This window comes from Drosophila biarmipes, unplaced genomic scaffold (assembly GCF_025231255.1).
Source record: "Drosophila biarmipes strain raj3 unplaced genomic scaffold, RU_DBia_V1.1 ptg000019l, whole genome shotgun sequence".
NCBI lineage: Eukaryota > Metazoa > Arthropoda > Insecta > Diptera > Drosophilidae > Drosophila > Drosophila biarmipes.
In genome coordinates, this window is record NW_026114537.1 from 2,093,087 (window position 1) to 2,115,066 (window position 21,980).

Consider the following 21,980-nt stretch of genomic DNA (forward strand, 5'->3'; position numbering starts at 1 on the left):
TTGCATGTCAGCCCAGCGACAAAAATCTGCGACTCGTGTAGAAAATCGATCAACAATCTGGCTAAGATTTAAAATTCCTTAGTATTGACCGTGATGCAAAAACGAAAAAAAAATGAAAAAAACTAACCAGATAGAGAAAACAAACCAATATTTCAAAAAGGCAGGCATAAAAAGGCTCAAGAGTAAAAGATAAATTTGAATTCCCGGACATTATTACTAGCGAAAGACAAAGTTTTTCGATTGGTCCTAATCGGATATCTCACATTTTCGTGGGTCGTGGGGCTGCCATGCAACACAAATATAATTTTTTTTAATTAAAATTTTTTTTTAAGAAATTAAAAAGTTTTTATGTTAAAAAAATCGTATTTGTTAGGTAGAGGTTTAGAGGCTTTTATGCAAAAGACATGAAATCAATCAGATAACTACAGATGGAAACATAGACTAGATACCTTTTAAAAACTAGCTTTTTTTTACTAACTATAAACATTTCTAATAAAAAAAAAATAATTTTTTTTTGCCAAATTCGTTTGGTTTGTAAAAGATTGGCCCATATATATCCATTTGCCTTTTGCTCCCTAAAGCTGAAAAACGGTTATCTGACAGTTGAGGCACTCCACTATAGCGTTTTTCATTATTTTGTTTTGGGTTTTTGGTAAAATTGATCAAATGGGTTTTAAATAGGTCAGTTGGGCTTAAAGTTTCAGAAACAAGTCACTTTACTTATATATGGCTCTAGTAAGAAGGTTAACGTATTACGTTTCGCTTATGCTTAAAATTGCCGCGTTTAAAATAGTTACAGGAAACCAAACTAACTTGAATCTCTTGGACATTGATGTACCATGATTAGCACATATAAATGCCACTTACTTACTTACCAATTAATTCTTGTTACGAGCGCAGTTCTATTCCTCGGGCGTATGAAAAAATTGAGGACATAGAAAATGACAATTTAAATTTTTCCTATATTCATCACAAACTACACCATTTATATAGTATTTTTAAAAATACTAAAGGAATTCCATTTGGGATAAGCGAATATAATATATATTTCGCATATTGTTTTGGAAATTCAAATTATAACGATTATTTTTTGGTACACTCTTGTTTTACTTCTTATTGCTTCTCGGTTCTTTCGTGCGAGACGGATACGCAATTCCGTCAGCGTAGTCTGGGCGTGGGCATAAGTGAGACAAATAGTGTTCGTCACAACTCACCACACTATGCGTGTGTATTCGAGGGTAAGGGAAATGAAAAGGAACGAAAGTGAGTTCGAACGGCAGACTAAAATGTGAAGCCGGAGATCATGCTACGCGCCAGAAAACGCTTCGCCGAAAGTCCAGTCGAGGACTTTGATACTGGATCTTCGTCATATACATGTAATAATATGGTGATAAATTTTTTCGATTAGTTTATTTACAACTTTAAAAATATAATACAAAAAAAAAAATAAAAAATATATAAATATTTTAGTCCAAACTTACAAAATATATTTTTGATCGCGGTTTTCTGCCAATCGGCATTTTTAATTTTAAAACAGCTGATATTAAGAAAAAATTAACGTCTTTTATACCCTTGCAGAGGGTGTAATGATTTCAGTCAGAAGTTTGCAACGCAGTGAAGGAGACGTTTCCGACCCCATAAAGTATATATATTCTTGATCAGCGTCACAAGACGAGTCGATCTAGTCTGTCCGTTCGTCCGTTTCTACGCAAACTAGTCTCTCAGTTTTAAAGCTATAGGGCTGAAACTTTCCCAAAAGTCTTCCCTCTGTTGCAGGTAGTATAAAAGTCGGAACCAGCCGGATCGGACAACTATATCTAATAGCTCCCATAGGAACTATCGGGGAAAAAATTTAAAAAAAATTATATCTTTTCTGGTTTTTTTCGAATTAAATTTTATCAGAATCGGACGACTATAACATATAGTCCTCCCATAGGAACAATCGGAAAATTGGTGGTAAAATAATATTAAAAAAGTATATCTTCGGTGTATTTTAACTTATAACCTCCTACGCTTGGAAATAACATTTTTTATTTGGTTTTGAATTTCGAATTAAATTTTATCAAAATCGGACGACAATATAGCTGTCATAGGAACGATCCGATAATTGGTGGGAAATAATGTGAAACAAATTATAGCTTTGGGGCTTTTCGACATATCATCTTATAATATTGGGAATAAACATTTTTATATTTTTAAGAATTTCGAATTCAACTTAATAAAATTATAAATTATTTTTTGAAACTGCAAAAGTGTACAAACTTCGGCTTCCCGAAGTTAACTTCCTTTCTTGTTTTTTGATGTTTTATAGTTGTAACGAAATATTTTCTCAATTCTACCCACAACGAGCGATATTTTAAGGCGCCACCTACCGGCTATTTGAGTAGATGTTGAGTGGGCGGCAAACAGATTTAAGAGTTTAGACCGCTTGTGGCATATTTTTCGTAGGTCGGTCGGTAGTTTTTGTGAGGAGTTGAATAACTCCACAAAAATCCCAGGAGTAACGGCGCGGCAAAGAGCGGTTGGAGAGGAAGAGTTTGGATATTAAGAACGGTGAACGTGATCAAGGACGGAGAAGAGACGAATGTCGGAGAATAATAGAATTTGGAGACCAAGGATGGAGAGAGAGTGGAGACTTGAAAGACGGAGCGAGAGTGCCGTGTGCAAAAGGGAGTAACGGAACGCCGCCGGACTTTGGACTCTGCCGTAAACTTTGGACCATACATCACGGAAACGAGCGGGACGGATGCATTAGGCAGGACTTCAGTTAAAAGCTGGACATGGAGGACAAGTGAGTCAAGCAGAAATGAAGAGATTCAGCGTGCCGTGCGCAATTAGGAAATAACGGTTCCCGGAGGCACTATAAAAAGCCGCAGAATAATTAGTGGCCGACAAGAAATGGTGAGTTCGGGGGTAAGCTTGTCTTAACCCAGTGTACCTCGCACCAAGCGCTATTTTGGCGTGTCCCGGCGCAAGCCCCGTCCGTCAAGTGGTATTGAGCAGGTACTGACGTGATCAGCCAATAAGGAGAGCGGTTGATCAGTACGGTCTCGAGTGGAGTTTTCCAGGGAAGCCTACGGTTCCGACAAGTGAAGTCCCGGAGCGGCGTGTCCGAGCCCCGAGTGTAACGAGCCAGAAGGGAGAGCGGTCAATCAGTACGGTCCCGAGTGGAATTTCCCAATAGAGTCTCCGGTTCGGACTCGTGAAGTACTGGATCGGCGAATGCCCGAGAACCCGAGTACCATAAGCCACGCTACGTCCAACCACGCAGCCAGGAGCAGTTCACAGGACGCCGTCATCAGCAAGCAAGACACCACATCAGAACAGCCACGCCGGACAGGTCAACCGCCCAGGAACTGCACGGACAGTAAGTGAAAGGGTAAGGCTAGGGTGGAACGTTCGTTTACACTAGGCGTAGAAGCGAAGTGAAGCGCGAGGCAGCTTCCTGGTGTTTGCCTTGACTGCCCGCGCGATCTGAGTGGAAATCCCAGTGTGACCATCCGGGACAGAGCAAGGGACAGACGGTCGTGTGTCAAAAGAAGTAATCCTGGAGAGCGCGTCATTCGTTTCACCCTAGTCTGAGAACGGTGACGCTTCTCTAAGCCCGCACGGCAGACCCGTCAATTCTGTGCTTTCTCACTGAATTACTTGGTAATCACGTTTATATAAATTTGATAAGACGAACACACACGATGTACTGACCAAGCCGCACGAATCTCTTAGCGAGCAGAATGTAAACAAAATCGATACGTTACATCTGGCGCCCAAAACGTGATTGTCCCAGCGGTGAAAACAACAAACAGAATGGGAAAGAAGTGGATCTACCTCCTTAAGAAGGAGCACTTCGCCCAGATGCTTAATGTCGCCTTGACATGAGAAGAGCACTGTCGGAGTATTACTCCGAAACAAAGAACGACCCACAACTCGTCAGCATCAGGGCCGAGCTGAAAGATACATACCACGACAGAGCCGGCCGAAGCATCACGCTTACGAACGCGGAAGGGGTCAACCTAGTGGCAAGCCTAAGCGTCCGTCGACAACCTGCAAAGGGTGGCCCATAGGCGAAAGTCAAGCCAAGGCAGGAAAAGAACAGAGCTGACCTCGAGACCCAGCCAGTCAGATTATGCAAGGGTCGCTAAACAGGTCCGCGGGAGGCTATTCAGGTTTGACGGGGCGGAAAAACCGCCAACACATACGGCTTGGATTTAGACATGATCCCCCGAGCAATGCCAGAAGTGCTTAAGGGAAGGGCTTTGAAATGGTTTATCGCCAACAAAAAGCAATGTAAATCTTGGGCAGAATCCATTTAGAGCTTCCATTTATACATTCTGCAGAGATATGTTTTTACCAGGTTCAGCGAGTCGTTCAAAGATTACATGATCGACATGCAGACGATGGCGAGGCCACTCAATTATTCTTCGAAAGACACCCTAAGAATCATCACAAGTTTAAGGCTCTTCCTGAGGGCTAAGAAAAGGAACGGAAAGCGTTCGTACAGGAAAACAAGTTCTCGAAGACCAAGTCCGCATCACCAACGCAGGTCACATGAAGAAGATGCGAAGAGACAGGTAGCCTGAAGACACGGCAAATTGACCAATGGTAACCACCACAACGAATCCCATGGCACTAGGCAACAAGAACACCACGAGGAGGCTAATGGACACCACCCCAGCTTCAACAGATGAAGCAAACGAACTCTGTGTGGCGGCCACCAGGCACAACACAGAGACCACGCGAAGTTCGCAAGACACCGCAAGACAGATCGAGCCCCGCAGAACCGCCACGGACAATAGGGAAAGGTGAGACTAGGGTTAAACGTTTACACTAGGCGTAAAAGCGAAGCAGACCGCGAGTGGGACCATCCGGGACAGAGCAATGGACAGGAGGTCGTGTGTCGAAAGGAGGGATTCTGAGATGGTGACGCTTCCCCTAGCCCGCACGGATGACCCCCTAACGAGTCTGAGTCGTTGCCAATCAGTCGCCGAGTCAACGCGTCAGGGACAAGCAGCGTGCAAGAATCTTCAAAGGGCTGCAGGACTGGAGCACAGAGTCAACGAGGCGATAGGACATGACAACCGGAACCGTCGGAGACAACAAGGGCACACGTGGCAATATCAAAGACATCCGAACTACCAAGCCGTCAGTAATTACACCCGGAAAAAACCCACTACGAACCTGTGAATTCTATGTTCTCTCATTGAACTACTGGGAAGTCACGTTTATATAAATTTGGTTGGACGAATACACACAATCTACTGAGCTATTCGCACGAGTTTCGTAGGGGGCAGAACGTAAAAATTAGTTTGTTCAGTTCAGTATTGAAGAGACAAAGACAATTCACTTTAAAATTGGGGTCTTTCATAAAAAGTGTAGGCAATACAAACTTTCGCGGAAAGTGGGCGTTAGAGTGGGCGGGGCACCCGCTAAATAAACTTGCGCTGCGCAGGCAGCCCTTATAGTTTCCAAAATCTCAGCGTTCATACGGACAGAGTACTTTATACTGTTACTCTACGAGTAACGCGTTTTATAATATGCATCCTATCTACGCTTCTGCCAATTTTTTTTCATACCCTTGCAGAGGGTATAATGATTTCCGTCAGACTCGTCACAAGATGAGTCGATCTAGCCATGTCCGTCCGTCTGTCCGTCCGTTTCTACTCAAAAACTCACAGTTTTAAAGCTATCGGCCTGAAAGTTTCATGAAGTCTTCTGCCCTTTGCAGGTAGTATATAAGTTGGAGCCAGCCGGTTCGAACAACTATATCTTATAGCACCCATAGGAATTATCGGGAAAAAATTAAAAAAATATATATCTTTGGTGTTTTTAGCATATAACCTCCAAAGCTTGGAAATAACATTTTTTAATTGGTTTTGAATTTCAAATTAAAATTATTTTAAAAACGGACGACTATATCATATGGCTGCCATAGGAACGATCGAAAAATTAGTCGTAAAATAATATGAAAAAATTATATCTTATATCCTCGTACGCTTGGAAATTACAGTTTTTAATTGGTTTTGAATTTCGAATTAAATTTTATCAAAATCGGTCGACTAAATTATATAGTTGCCATAGATACGATCGGAAAATTAGTCGGAAAATATGAAAAAATTATATCTTTGGTGTTTTTTAACATATAACCTTCTAAGCATGGAAATAACACTTTTTCATTACTTCTAAATTTCGAAAAAAATTTTATCAAAATCGGACGACTGGTGGGAAAATGATATGAAACAAATTATAGCTTTGCGGCTTTTTGACATATTATCTTGTAATATTGGGAAAATAATTTTTTATATTTTTAAGAATTTCGAATTGAATTTAACAAAAATCGGACTACTCAAACATATAGACGTAAAAAAAACGGTCTGAAAAATTTTTTTTTTTAATATCACTGAAGGCAACAACAATCCTTAAAAACTGCCCATGGTGTTACAAAAGTTGTTTATTTCTTATTACTGCAAGGGTATACAAACTTCGGCTTGCCGAAGTTATCTTCTTTTCTTGTTTTTTTTTTTTGAGTTCAGTTCCACACAGGAAGCAATTATTTGTTTCTAACTAGATTCTCCCCAGATATTACATATGAGGTTGTTTAAGAATTTATACCTGAAAAATTCCCTTTCGAGGATATGTAAGTTAATCATTTTCGGTTCATTTTCATATCGTAGGATATCGTCTGTTATAATATTGCTCTGTCTGATGTGTTTACTGTATTACTTTCTCAAAGCTTTTGGCTTAATGATGATTTGATTATAAAAGAAGTTGTTCCCAATAAACCGAGAACAAATGTAAGAGGTTCCACTGTGCCAAAGAACTAAAAAGTTTATTATTGGCGTATGTTAGGGGACTTAATATGAAACTACCCAACCTTTATGCTAACTTCTTGGCTTCAGTCAGCCAACTTTAATACCTATAGGACCGAGCGCTCCTCCTGTAGGGGTGGCGGTGTGCTTGTTTAAGAAATCGATGCCGACCGTACCTACGGTCAGCCTAGTGAGGTTCAGACTGCTGCTGGGGGGCGTAAAAAACTTTCAGTTGTTCAACAAAGGAAGCAATTATTTGTTTCTAGATTCACTCAAGATATGTACTGATTGCCGTTATCTCTATCCTGACATCCGAGAGAATTCACTCTCATATCCCTAACGACATTGAATTTGTTAGGGATAAAGACCCTTTAGACCCCTTTATTATTTGCAGGCTCTGCGATTTGATGATCCACGCCAAATGTGCAGGATTTACCGAAAGAGTTAAAGATTTCATAGAACTTAATTCAGGTCTTATGTGGTCATGTGGGTCCTGCAAGGAAATGGTGGTTGAGATGAGCGGCCTTATGAAGCAGACTCGAGACAGACTATTGAATATCTCATGTGCTTTAAAGGAGTTCAATACCGTATGTACCCAGTTAAATAATACAAAAGTACTAACTTAGTCGCATTAACCCAAAAAAGCCAGATTAACCACCGTTAATACGACTACAGTAGTCCATGTTTCAGGAATAATAGCTTCTGTACTGGTTAAGTTAAAGAAATCGGTACCGACCATACCTATAGGTACAGTAGGCACAGTTCCTGGATATCATCCTAGTGAGGTTCAGACTGCTGCTGGGGAGCGAAAGAAACTTTCGGTTGTTCCACAAAGGAAGCAATTATTTGTTTCTAGATTCACTACAGATCCGAAGATATTTCAGTTGAACAATTTCGATTTTCATATGCTCGTAGGATATCTTCTTTTAAAATATTTGCTCCGTCTGATGTTTATTATGTTTCACTTTCTGAAAGCTTTTGGTTTAATGATGGTTTAGTAATTAAAGAATTTGTTCCAAATAAACCGAGAACAAATAACAGGCCCTCCACTGTGCCAAAAAACTAAAAAGGCGGTGTGCTAATTGCCGTTACCTCTAGCCTAACATGTGAAAGAATTCTCATTCATATACCAAATAAAATTGATTTTCTTAGTGTGAAAGTTTCTTTGCAATCTTTATCTGTTTTTGTTGTTTTGGGTGATATTAATCTTTATAATTTTTCTTGGTCTCCTCCTACTGACTCATTTGTCGCTTTGCAGCAAGAAAGCTTTATAAGAAATTGTCTTTATTTCATACCCGTCTCAAGCTTTTATTGCCAGTAAGACCGAATTTATCCAACAATGGAATTGGCAATTTGCCTCCCCTGTTTTGATACCCTATTTCCTTTAGTTTCTCCTACTAAAATGAGCTGTTTCCGTCAATGTGACTAAAACGATATGATTTCTCAATATATAAGGACAGATTTCTACAATTGATATTGTATGGATATTGAAAGTGCCACTGAATTATTTTAGTGTTAAATACTTTTTTAATCAATTCGTTCCTGATAGGCTTCCTTTTAAAGCTAAACAGGCCTCCATGGCTTACTATTGCCTTTGAAAGTCTTATAAACCTTACATCAAAGACTAAAAAAAGTGAAAAAAATCGGGTGAGCCAACTGATTTTTATGTGTATTAAATTTCTCAACAGTCATTGCTATTCTATGTATCTAAATCGATATAAATTTGAATTTTAAAATGATCCGAAAAAGTTTTACAACTTTGTTAATGCTAAGCGTAAGTCATCGGCATTGCCTTCATCATCCATTTAAACTCAATGGAGGCATTCTGAAATTGCTGAGTATTTTCAAACTACTTATAGTTCGGCTGCTCGGTCAAATTCTAATTACTCTAATCCCTTAAATAGGGCATATTGTATTTTACCCTTGTAGTTACCGAGTTCGCTTTTAAGAGATTAAGCAACAAAAACACCAACTTATTCTCCCAGTCCAGATGGACTCCCTGGGTGTGTGCTTATGTTTTGTGCGTCAACCATTTGTAAACCGATTTTTAAATTTTTTAATTTGTGTACTTTAGATTTTCTTTCGATCTGGAAAGGCTCTTTTATTATTCCAGTTCAAAAAAAGGATGCGAAGGCTGCTGCCCAAAACTATATTGCAATTTTTATGTTCCTCGCTAATATAACGTTGGCAGTTGTTTTTGTTAAGCGAAGATCGACCACTACCTACCTTCCCAAATTGCCATCTATTATATGGCAAATGGATTAAAAAAAAATCCGACTGATGTTCACATTTTAGTAAGTCCGTTGAGTAAGTCCACTCTCTCTTTTGAGAGAGATATATTTCAAGTTATTTTAATGATGGGAGTGTGTTTTTATAAGAACGCTGTTTGAATGAAGGAGAGTACACTAGCTTCAGTGACTGGAACAATATCGCCACCCTTTTACTTTCTGCTTATTTCGTCCCATTTTTTTTTAAAGTTTATTAATAAACAATAGTAAAGTGTACACATTATAAGCTAATGAATTACAGCTTTAACTGTAATATTTTAATTTCAGTCGTTTATCTACTCCCAAGAGCCCCACATACTATGACAGCCGTATAGAGCAGTTTTTGTTGGTTATAAAGCATAACACTCATCACTCTATCTAACACAAATTGCGATCGTCTCCGTTTATGCCCCAACACGTGCTCTCACACCGACAGAGCACAGTCATCAATACCAACACAACTGGCTGTCTAACAGCTCTTCTCTACACACACTCGCGTGCTGTTAGAATGTCCAACCAAGGCCAAACTCCAAACAAATTTATAACAAATTCTCATAATATGTCTGACCACGAAGCTGATGATCCGGCCTTAGAAGGTTTTGTTACACTTGAAGAGAAGCGCCTTCAAAGTCTAACACGTCTGCAGCAGAACTATAAAAAGGATTCCGCATCCCGAAAAACCTAAAGCTATTATAAAAAGCGCCTGCAGGAAATCGAGAGTTTAAGCTTAGCTTTTGAGACCACCCATCAAGTAATCATCAGCACAGAGGGATACGCCAAAACGGCCTATCTCGTCATAAAGATCGCCGTCAGTTTTGATGATCTGTACATGGGAACCTACTATCCTGTAGATGAAGACTAAATAATAATGTTCCTGGTGACCGCAGCCTCATTACCAACCACCGTGTCGACAGTTGCTGACGCACGTGTCGGTTAATTCATCAAACTGACCCGCTGGACAATATTCAACGGTTTCATTTCCTTAATGAATCTCAGCTGGTCGAGATTGCGACATTCGTCAAATTCCTTTGTCGGCCGCTAATTATACGGTGGCATGGAGACATACTAGTTCAGCGTTATAACAATCCATGCGTGGTCTTCTCCAATCACATGAACATGTTTTACTAATTGCCAAGCCTAAGTAAGGAGATGATATTTGATCCATGATAAGTGCATCCATCCATAAGTCCATCAACGCGTCTTTGCAAAACGGGGATAACTGGCTCGCCCATTATTTGACTGCAAAATTACCGAAAGCACTCGGCCTGGAAACATTATCTCGGCAGTTAAGGGGTGCTTTTGAGGGGTTCAATATCGTATGTACCCAGTTAAATAATACAAAAGTATTAACCTAGTCGCATTAACCCAAAGAAGCCAGATTAACCACCGTTAATACGACTACGGTAGTCCATGTTTCAGGAATAATAGCTTCTGTACTGGTTAAGTCAAAGAAATCGGTACCGACCATACCTATAGGTACAGTAGGAACAGTTCCTGGATATCATCCTAGTGAGGTTCAGACTGCTGCTGGGGAGCGAAAGAAACTTTCGGTTGTTCCACAAAGGAAGCAATTATTTGTTTCTAGATTCACCACAGATTCGAAGATATTTCAGTTGAACAATTTCGATTTTCATATGCTCGTAGGATATCTTCTTTTAAAATATTTGCTCCGTCTGATGTTTATTATGTTTCACTTTCTGAAAGCTTTTGGTTTAATGATGGTTTAGTAATTAAAGAATTTGTTCCAAATAAACCGAGAACAAATAACAGGCCCTCCACTGTGCCAAAAAACTAAAAAGGCGGTGTGCTAATTGCCGTTACCTCTAGCCTAACATCTGAAAGAATTCTCATTCATATACCAAATAAAATTGATTTTCTTAGTGTGAAAGTTTCTTTGCAATCTTTATCTGTTTTTGTTGTTTTGGGTGATATTAATCTTTATAATTTTTCTTGGTCTCCTCCTACTGACTCATTTGTCGCTTTGCAGCAAGAAAGCTTTATAAGAAATTGTCTTTATTTCATACCCGTCTCAAGCTTTTATTGCCAGTAAGACCGAATTTATCCAACAATGGAATTGGCAATTTGCCTCCCCTGTTTTGATACCCTATTTCCTTTAGTTTCTCCTACTAAAATGAGCTGTTTCCGTCAATGTGACTAAAACGATATGATTTCTCAATATATAAGGACAGATTTCTACAATTGATATTGTATGGATATTGAAAGTGCCACTGAATTATTTTAGTGTTAAATACTTTTTTAATCAATTCGTTCCTGATAGGCTTCCTTTTAAAGCTAAACAGGCCTCCATGGCTTACTATTGCCTTTGAAAGTCTTATAAACCTTACATCAAAGACTAAAAAAAGTGAAAAAAATCGGGTGAGCCAACTGATTTTTATGTGTATTAAATTTCTCAATAGTCATTGCTATTCTATGTATCTAAATCGATATAAATTTGAATTTTTAAATGATCCGAAAAAGTTTTACAACTTTGTTAATGCTAAGCGTAAGTCATCGGCATTGCCTTCATCATCCATTTAAACTCAATGGAGGCATTCTGAAATTGTTGAGTATTTTCAAACTACTTATAGTTCGGCTGCTCGGTCAAATTCTAATTACTCTAATCCCTTAAATAGGGCATATTGTATTTTACCCTTGTAGTTACCGAGTTCGCTTTTAAGAGATTTAGCAACAAAAACACCAACTTATTCTCCCAGTCCAGATGGACTCCCTGGGTGTGTGCTTATGTTTTGTGCGTCAACCATTTGTAAACCGATTTTTAAATTTTTTAATTTGTGTACTTTAGATTTTCTTTCGATCTGGAAAGGCTCTTTTATTATTCCAGTTCAAAAAAAGGATGCGAAGGCTGCTGCCCAAAACTATATTGCAATTTTTATGTTCCTCGCTAATATAACGTTGGCAGTTGTTTTTGTTAAGCGAAGATCGACCACTACCTACCTTCCCAAATTGCCATCTATTATATGGCAAATGGATTAAAAAAAAATCCGACTGATGTTCACATTTTAGTAAGTCCGTTGAGTAAGTCCACTCTCTCTTTTGAGAGAGATATATTTCAAGTTATTTTAATGATGGGAGTGTGTTTTTATAAAAACGCTGTTTGAATGAAGGAGAGTACACTAGCTTCAGTGACTGGAACAATATCGCCACCCTTTTACTTTCTGCTTATTTCGTCCCATTTTTTTTTAAAGTTAATTAATAAACAATAGTGAAGTGTACACATTATAAGCTAATGAATTACAGCTTTAACTGTAATATTTTAATTTCAGTCGTTTATCTACTCCCAAGAGCCCCACATACTATGACAGCCGTATAGAGCAGTTTTTGTTGGTTATAAAGCATAACACTCATCACTCTATCTAACACAAATTGCGATCGTCTCCGTTTATCCCCCAACACGTGCTCTCACACCGACAGAGCACAGTCATCAATACCAACACAACTGTCTAACAGCTCTTCTCTACACACACTCGCGTGCTGTTAGAATGTCCAACCAGCCAAACTCCAAACAAATTTATAACAAATTCTCATAATATGTCTGACCACGAAGCTGATGATCCGGCCTTAGAAGGTTTTGTTACACTTGAAGAGAAGCACCTTCAAAGTCTAACACGTCTGCAGCAGAACTATAAAAAGGATTCCGCATCCCGAAAAACCTAAAGCTATTATAAAAAGCGCCTGCAGGAAATCGAGAGTTTAAGCTCAGCTTTTGAGACCACCCATCAAGTAATCATCTGCACAGAGGGATACGCCAAAACGGCCTATCTCGTCATAAAGATCGCCGTCAGTTTTGATTATCTGTACATGGGAACCTACTATCCTGTAGATGAAGACTAAATAATAATGTTCCCGGTGACCGCAGCCTCATTACCAACCACCGTGTCGAGGGATACGCCAAAATGGCCTATCTCGTCATAAAGATCGCCGTCAGTTTTGATGATCTGTACATGGGAACCTACTATCCTGTAGATGAAGACTAAATAATAATGTTCCTGGTGACCGCAGCCTCATTACCAACCACCGTGTCGACGTTTGCTGACGCACGTGTCGGTTAATTCATCAAACTGACCCGCTGGACAATATTCAACGGTTTCATTTCCTTAATGAATCTCAGCTGGTCAAGATTGCGACATTCGTCAAATTCCTTTGTCGGCCGCTAATTATACGGTGGCATGGAGACACACTAGTTCAGCGTTATAACAATCCATGCGTGGTCTTCTCCAATCACATGATAGTCCATGGTAGTCCATGTTTCAGGAATAATAGCTTCCGTACTGATTAAGTCAAAGAAATCGGTACCGACCATACCTATAGCTACAGTGGGCACAGTTCCTGGATATCATCCTAGTGAGGTTCAGACTGCTGCTGGGGAGCGAAAGAAACTTTCAGTTGTTCCACAAATGAAGCAATTATTTGTTTCTAGATTCACCCCAGATACCACATCTGAGGTTTTGGAATTTATACGTTAAAAATTCCCATCCGAAGATAGCAGTTGAACAATTTTGATTTTCATACGCTCGTAGCAAATCACCGTTAATACGACTACGGTAGTCCATGTTTCAGGAATAATAGCTTCTTTACTGATTAAGTCAAAGAAATCGGTACCGACCATACCTATAGCTGCAGTGGGCACAGTTCCTGGATATCATCCTAGTGAGATTCAGACTGCTGCTGGGGAGCGAAAGAAACTTTCAGTTGTTCCACAAATGAAGCAATTATTTGATTCTAGATTCACCCCAGATACCACATCTGAGGTTTTGGAATTTATTAGTTAAAAATTCTCATACGAAGATAGCAGTTGAACAATTTTGATTTTCGTACGCTCGTAGCAAATCGTCTGATGTTTTTAATGTTTTACTTTCTGAAAGCTATTTGCTTAATGATGATTTAGTAATTAAAGAATTTGTTTCAAATAAACTGAGAATAAATAAAGGCCCTCCACTGTGCCAATAAACTAAAAAGTTTCATTTTGGCGTATCAAAATGTTAGGGGATTAAATATGAAGCTACCCAAACTTTATGCTGACTCCTCCTTGGCTGAAACCAGAGATATCCGATTCTGAAGTTCTGTCTTATAACTTTAATACTTATGGGACCGATCCCCAGTCACGTAGGGGAGGCGGTGTGCTAATTGCCGTTACCTCTAGCCTAACATCTGAAAGAATTCTCATTCATATACCAAATAAAATAGAATTTCTTAGTGTGAAAGTTTGTTTGCAATCTTTATCTGTTTTTGTTACATGTTCTTTTATTCCACCTGGCTCTATTGCTCTGCAATAAAATCTGCTCTATCTCTTCAGTTTAACAGAGACCTTTTGATTGTTTTGGGTGATATTAATCTGTATAATTTTTCTTGGTCTCCTCCTACTGACTCATTTGTCGCTATGCAGGAAGAAAGCTTTATAAGAAATTGTCTTTATTTCATACCCGTCTCAAGCTTTTATTGTCAGTAAGACCGAATTTATCCAACAATGGAATTGACAATTTACCTCTCCTGCTTTGATACCCTATTTCCTTTAGTTTCTCCTACTAAAATGTGCTGTTTCCGTCAATGTGACTAAAACGATATGATTTCTCAATATATAAGGACAGATTTCAACAATTGATATTGTATGGATATTGAAAGTGCCACTGAATTATTTTATAGTGTTAAATACTTTTTTAATCAATTCGTTCCTGATAGGCTTCCTTTTAAAGCTAAACAGGCTTCCATGGCTTACTATTGCCTTTGAAAGTCTTATAAACCTTACATCAAAGATTAATAAAAAGTGAAAAAAATCGGGTGAGCCAACTGATTTTTATGTGTATTAAATTTCTCAACAGTCATTGCTATTCTATGTATCTAAATCGATATAAATTTGAATTTTTAAATGATCCGAAAAAGTTTTACAACTTTGTTAATGCTAAGCGTAAGTCATCGGCATTGCCTTCATCATCCATTTAAACTCAATGGAGGCATTCTGAAATTGCTGAGTTTTTTCAAACTACTTATAGTTCGGCTGCTCGGTCAAATTCTAATTACTCAAATCCCTTAAATAGGGCATATTGTATTTTACCCTTGTAGTTACCGAGTTCGCTTTTAAGAGATTAAGCAACAAAAACACCAACTTATTCTCCCAGTCCAGATGGACTCCCTGGGTGTGTGCTTATGTTTTGTGCGTCAACCATTTGTAAACCGATTTTTAAATTTTTTAATTTGTGTACTTTAGATTTTCTTTCGATCTGGAAAGGCTCTTTTATTATTCCAGTTCAAAAAAAGGATGCGAAGGCGGATGCCCAAAACTATATTGCAATTTTTATGTTCCTCGCTAATATAACGTTAAAAGTTGTTTTTGTTAAGCGAAGATCGACCACTACCTACCTTCCCAAATTGCCATCTATTATATGGCAAATGGATTAAAAAAAAAATCAGACTGATGTTCACATTTTAGTAAGCCCGTTGAGTAAGTCCACTCTCTCTTTTGAGAGAGATATATTTCAAGTTATTTTAATGATGGGAGTGTGTTTTTATAAGAACGCTGTTTGAATGAAGGAGAGTACACTAGCTTCAGTGACTTGAACAATATCGCCACCCTTTTACTTTCTGCTTATTTCGTCCCATTTTTTTTTAAAGTTAATTAATAAACAATAGTGAAGTGTACACATTATAAGCTAATGAATTACAGCTTTAACTGTAATATTTTAATTTCAGTCGTTTATCTACTCCCAAGAGCCCCACATACTATGACAGCCGTATAGAGCAGTTTTTGTTGGTTATAAAGCATAACACTCATCACTCTATCTAACACAAATTGCGATCGTCTCCGTTTATGCCCCAACACGTGCTCTCACACCGACAGAGCACAGTCATCAATACCAACACAACCGGCTGTCTAACAGCTCTTCTCTACACACACTCGCGTGCTGTTAGAATGTCCAACCAAGGCCAAACTCCAAACAAATTTATAACAAATTCTCATAATATGTCTGACCACGAAGCTGATGATCCGGCCTTAGAAGGTTTTGTTACACTTGAAGAGAAGCGCCTTCAAAGTCTAACACGTCTGCAGCAGAACTATAAAAAGGATTCCGCATCCCGAAAAACCTAAAGCTATTATAAAAAGCGCCTGCAGGAAATCGAGAGTTTAAGCTCAGCTTTTGAGACCACCCATCAAGTAATCATCAGCACAGAGGGATACGCCAAAACGGCCTATCTCGTCATAACGATCGCCGTCAGTTTTGATGATCTGTACATGGGAACCTACTATCCTGTAGATGAAGACTAAATAATAATGTTCCTGGTGACCGCAGCCTCATTACCAACCACCGTGTCGACAGTTGCTGACGCACGTGTCGGTTAATTCATCAAACTGACCCGCTGGACAATATTCAACGGTTTCATTTCCTTAATGAATCTCAGCTGGTCGAGATTGCGACATTCTTCAAATTCCTTTGTCGGCCGCTAATTATACGGTGGCATGGAGACACACTAGTTCAGCGTTATAACAATCCATGCGTGGTCTTCTCCAATCACATGAACATGTTTTACTAATTGCCAAGCCTAAGTAAGGAGATGATATTTGATCCATGATAAGTGCATCCATCCATAAGTCCATCAACGCGTCTTTGCAAAACGGGGATAACTGGCTCGCCCATTATTTGACTGCAAAATTACCGAAAGCACTCGGCCTGGAAACATTATCTCGGCAGTTAAGGGGTGCTTTTGAGGGGTTCAATATCGTATGTACCCAGTTAAATAATACAAAAGTATTAACCTAGTCGCATTAACCCAAAGAAGCCAGATTAATACGACTACGATAGTCCATGTTTCAGGAATAATAGCTTCTGTACTGGTTAAGTCAAAGAAATCGGTACCGACCATACCTATAGGTACAGTAGGAACAGTTCCTGGATATCATCCTAGTGAGGTTCAGACTGCTGCTGGGGAGCGAAAGAAACTTTCGGTTGTTCCACAAAGGAAGCAATTATTTGTTTCTAGATTCACCACAGATTCGAAGATATTTCAGTTGAACAATTTCGATTTTCATATGCTCGTAGGATATCTTCTTTTAAAATATTTGCTCCGTCTGATGTTTATTATGTTTCACTTTCTGAAAGCTTTTGGTTTAATGATGGTTTAGTAATTAAAGAATTTGTTCCAAATAAACCGAGAACAAATAACAGGCCCTCCACTGTGCCAAAAAACTAAAAAGGCGGTGTGCTAATTGCCGTTACCTCTAGCCTAACATGTGAAAGAATTCTCATTCATATACCAAATAAAATTGATTTTCTTAGTGTGAAAGTTTCTTTGCAATCTTTATCTGTTTTTGTTGTTTTGGGTGATATTAATCTATATAATTTTTCTTGGTCTCCTCCTACTGACTCATTTGTCGCTTTGCAGCAAGAAAGCTTTATAAGAAATTGTCTTTATTTCATACCCGTCTCAAGCTTTTATTGCCAGTAAGACCGAATTTATCCAACAATGGAATTGGCAATTTGCCTCCCCTGTTTTGATACACTATTTCCTTTAGTTTCTCCTACTAAAATGAGCTGTTTCCGTCAATGTGACTAAAACGATATGATTTCTCAATATATAAGGACAGATTTCTACAATTGATATTGTATGGATATTGAAAGTGCCACTGAATTATTTTCTAGTGTTAAATACTTTTTTAATCAATTCGTTCCTGATAGGCTTCCTTTTAAAGCTAAACAGGCCTCCATGGCTTACTATTGCCTTTGAAAGTCTTATAAACCTTACATCAAAGACTAAAAAAAGTGAAAAAAATCGGGTGAGCCAACTGATTTTTATGTGTATTAAATTTCTCAACAGTCATTGCTATTCTATGTATCTAAATCGATATAAATTTGAATTTTTAAATGATCCGAAAAAGTTTTACAACTTTGTTAATGCTAAGCGTAAGTCATCGGCATTGCCTTCATCATCCATTTAAACTCAATGGAGGCATTCTGAAATTGTTGAGTATTTTCAAACTACTTATAGTTCGGCTGCTCGGTCAAATTCTAATTACTCTAATCCCTTAAATAGGGCATATTGTATTTTACCCTTGTAGTTACCGAGTTCGCTTTTAAGAGATTAAGCAACAAAAACACCAACTTATTCTTCCAGTCCAGATGGACTCCCTGGGTGTGTGCTTATGTTTTGTGCGTCAACCATTTGTAAACCGATTTTTAAATTTTTTAATTTGTGTACTTTAGATTTTCTTTCGATCTGGAAAGGCTCTTTTATTATTCCAGTTCAAAAAAAGGATGCGAAGGCGGCTGCCCAAAACTATATTGCAATTTTTATGTTCCTCGCTAATATAACGTTGGCAGTTGTTTTTGTTAAGCGAAGATCGACCACTACCTACCTTCCCAAATTGCCATCTATTATTTGGCAAATGGATTAAAAAAAAATCAGACTGATGTTCACATTTTAGTAAGTCCGTTGAGTAAGTCCACTCTCTCTTTTGAGAGAGATATATTTCAAGTTATTTGAATGATGGGAGTGTTTTCATAAGAACGCTGTTTGAATGAAGGAGAGTACACTAGCTTCAGTGACTGGAACAATATCGCCACCCTTTTACTTTCTGCTTATTGCGTCCCATTTTTTTTAAAGTTAATTAATAAGCAATAGTGAAGTGTACACATTATAAGCTAATGAATTACAGCTTTAACTGTAATATTTTAATTTCAGTCGGATATCTACTCCCAAGAGTCCCACATACTATGACAGCCGTATAGAGCAGTTTTTGTTGGTTATAAAGCATAACACTCATCACTCTATCTAACACAAATTGCGATCGTCTCCGTTTATGCCCCAACACGTGCTCTCACACCGACAGAGCACAGTCATCAATACCAACACAACCGGCTGTCTAACAGCTCTTCTCTACACACACTCGCGTGCTGTTAGAATGTCCAACCAGCCAAACTCCAAACAAATTTATAACAAATTCTCATAATATGTCTGACCACGAAGCTGATGATCCGGCCTTAGAAGGTTTTGTTACACTTGAAGAGAAGCACCTTCAAAGTCTAACACGTCTGCAGCAGAACTATAAAAAGGATTCCGCATCCCGAAAAACCTAAAGCTATTATAAAAAGCGCCTGCAGGAAATCGAGAGTTTAAGCTCAGCTTTTGAGACCACCCATCAAGTAATCATCTGCACAGAGGGATACGCCAAAACGGCCTATCTCGTCATAAAGATCGCCGTCAGTTTTGATTATCTGTACATGGGAACCTACTATCCTGTAAAGACTAAATAATAATGTTCCTGGTAACCGCAGCCTCATTACCAACCACCGTGTCGACAGTTGCTGACGCACGTGTCGGTTAATTCATCAAACTGACCCGCTGGACAATATTCAACGGTTTCATTTCCTTAATGAATCTCAGCTGGTCGAGATTGCGACATTCGTCAAATTCCTTTGTCGGCCGCTAATTATACGGTGGCATGGAGACACACTAGTTCAGCGTTATAACAATCCATGCGTGGTCTTCTCCAATCACATGAACATGTTTTACTAATTGCCAAGCCTAAGTAAGGAGATGATATTTGATCCATGATAAGTGCATCCATCCATAAGTCCATCAACGCGTCTTTGCAAAACGGGGATAACTGGCTCGCCCATTATTTGACTGCAAAATTACCGAAAGCACTCGGCCTGGAAACATTATCTCGGCAGTTAAGGGGTGCTTTTGAGGGGTTCAATATCGTATGTACCCAGTTAAATAATACAAAAGTATTAACCTAGTCGCATTAACCCAAAGAAGCCAGATTAATACGACTACGGTAGTCCATGTTTCAGGAATAATAGCTTCTGTACTGGTTAAGTCAAAGAAATCGGTACCGACCATACCTATAGGTACAGTAGGAACAGTTCCTGGATATCATCCTAGTGAGGTTCAGACTGCTGCTGGGGAGCGAAAGAAACTTTCGGTTGTTCCACAAAGGAAGCAATTATTTGTTTCTAGATTCACCACAGATTCGAAGATATTTCAGTTGAACAATTTCGATTTTCATATGCTCGTAGGATATCTTCTTTTAAAATATTTGCTCCGTCTGATGTTTATTATGTTTCACTTTCTGAAAGCTTTTGGTTTAATGATGGTTTAGTAATTAAAGAATTTGTTCCAAATAAACCGAGAACAAATAACAGGCCCTCCACTGTGCCAAAAAACTAAAAAGGCGGTGTGCTAATTGCCGTTACCTCTAGCCTAACATGTGAAAGAATTCTCATTCATATACCAAATAAAATTGATTTTCTTAGTGTGAAAGTTTCTTTGCAATCTTTATCTGTTTTTGTTGTTTTGGGTGATATTAATCTATATAATTTTTCTTGGTCTCCTCCTACTGACTCATTTGTCGCTTTGCAGCAAGAAAGCTTTATAAGAAATTGTCTTTATTTCATACCCGTCTCAAGCTTTTATTGCCAGTAAGACCGAATTTATCCAACAATGGAATTGGCAATTTGCCTCCCCTGCTTTGATACCCTATTTCCTTTAGTTTCTCCTACTAAAATAAGCTGTTTCCGTCAATGTGACTAAAACGATATGATTTCTCAATATATAAGGACAGATTTCTACAATTGATATTGTATGGATATTGAAAGTGCCACTGAATTATTTTATAGTGTTAAATACTTTTTTAATCAATTCGTTCCTGATAGGCTTCCTTTTAAAGCTAAACAGGCCTCCATGGCTTACTATTGCCTTTGAAAGTCTTACAAACCTTACATCAAAGACTTAAAAAAGTGAAAAAAATCGGGTGAGCCAACTGATTTTTATGTGTATTAAATTTCTCAACAGTCTATGTATCTAAATCGATATAAATTTGAATTTTTAAATGATCCGAAAAAGTTTTACAACTTTGTTAATGCTAAGCGTAAGTCATCGGCATTGCCTTCATCATCCATTTAAACTCAATGGAGGCATTCTGAAATTGCTGAGTTTTTTCAAACTACTTATAGTTCGGCTGCTCGGTCAAATTCTAATTACTCTAATCCCTTAAATAGGGCATATTGTATTTTACCCTTGTAGTTACCGAGTTCGCTTTTAAGAGATTAAGCAACAAAAACACCAACTTATTCTCCCAGTCCAGATGGACTCCCTGGGTGTGTGCTTATGTTTTGTGCGTCAACCATTCGTAAACCGATTTTTAAATTTTTTAATTTGTGTACTTTAGATTTTCTTTCGATCTGGAAAGGCTCTTTTATTATTATTTATATGGATTACAAAAAAAATCAGACTGATGTTCACATTTTAGTAAGTCCGTTGAGTAAGTCCACTCTCTCTTTTGAGAGAGATATATTTCAAGTTATTTTAATGATGGGAGTGTGTTTTTATAAGAACGCTGTTTGAATGAAGGAGAGTACACTAGCTTCAGTGACTGGAACAATATCGCCACCCTTTTACTTTCTGCTTATTGCGTCCCATTTTTTTTTAAAGTTAATTAATAAACAATAGTAAAGTGTACACATCATAAGCTAATGAATTACAGCTTTAACTGTAATATTTTAATTTCAGTCGTTTATCTACTCCCAAGAGCCCCACATACTATGACAGCCGTATAGAGCAGTTTTTGTTGGTTATAAAGCATAACACTCATCACTCTATCTAACACAAATTGCGATCGTCTCCGTTTATGCCCCAACACGTGCTCTCACACCGACAGAGCACAGTCATCAATACCAACACAACCGGCTGTCTAACAGCTCTTCTCTACACACACTCGCGTGCTGTTAGAATGTCCAACCAAGGCCAAACTCCAAACAAATTTATAACAAATTCTCATAATATGTCTGACCACGAAGCTGATGATCCGGCCTTAGAAGGTTTTGTTACACTTGAAGAGAAGCGCCTTCAAAGTCTAACACGTCTGCAGCAGAACTATAAAAAGGATTCCGCATCCCGA

At 38.4% G+C, this 21,980-nt stretch overlaps 1 long non-coding RNA gene across 6 annotated transcripts in view; it reads right to left on the reverse strand.

Annotated features, from left to right (window-relative positions):
- Positions 1 to 18,788: 18,788 nt before the first annotated feature.
- LOC127012105 (uncharacterized) overlaps positions 18,789 to 21,980 on the reverse strand; it is a 33,727-nt gene continuing 30,535 nt past the window's right edge. For 5 of the 6 annotated variants that reach the window (XR_007765571.1, XR_007765572.1, XR_007765570.1 and 2 more), the window contains one exon: positions 18,789 to 21,926. This is a non-coding gene — a long non-coding RNA (uncharacterized LOC127012105). The remainder of the gene's footprint in view (positions 21,927 to 21,980) is intronic. The other variant, XR_007765575.1, reaches the window with a different exon arrangement.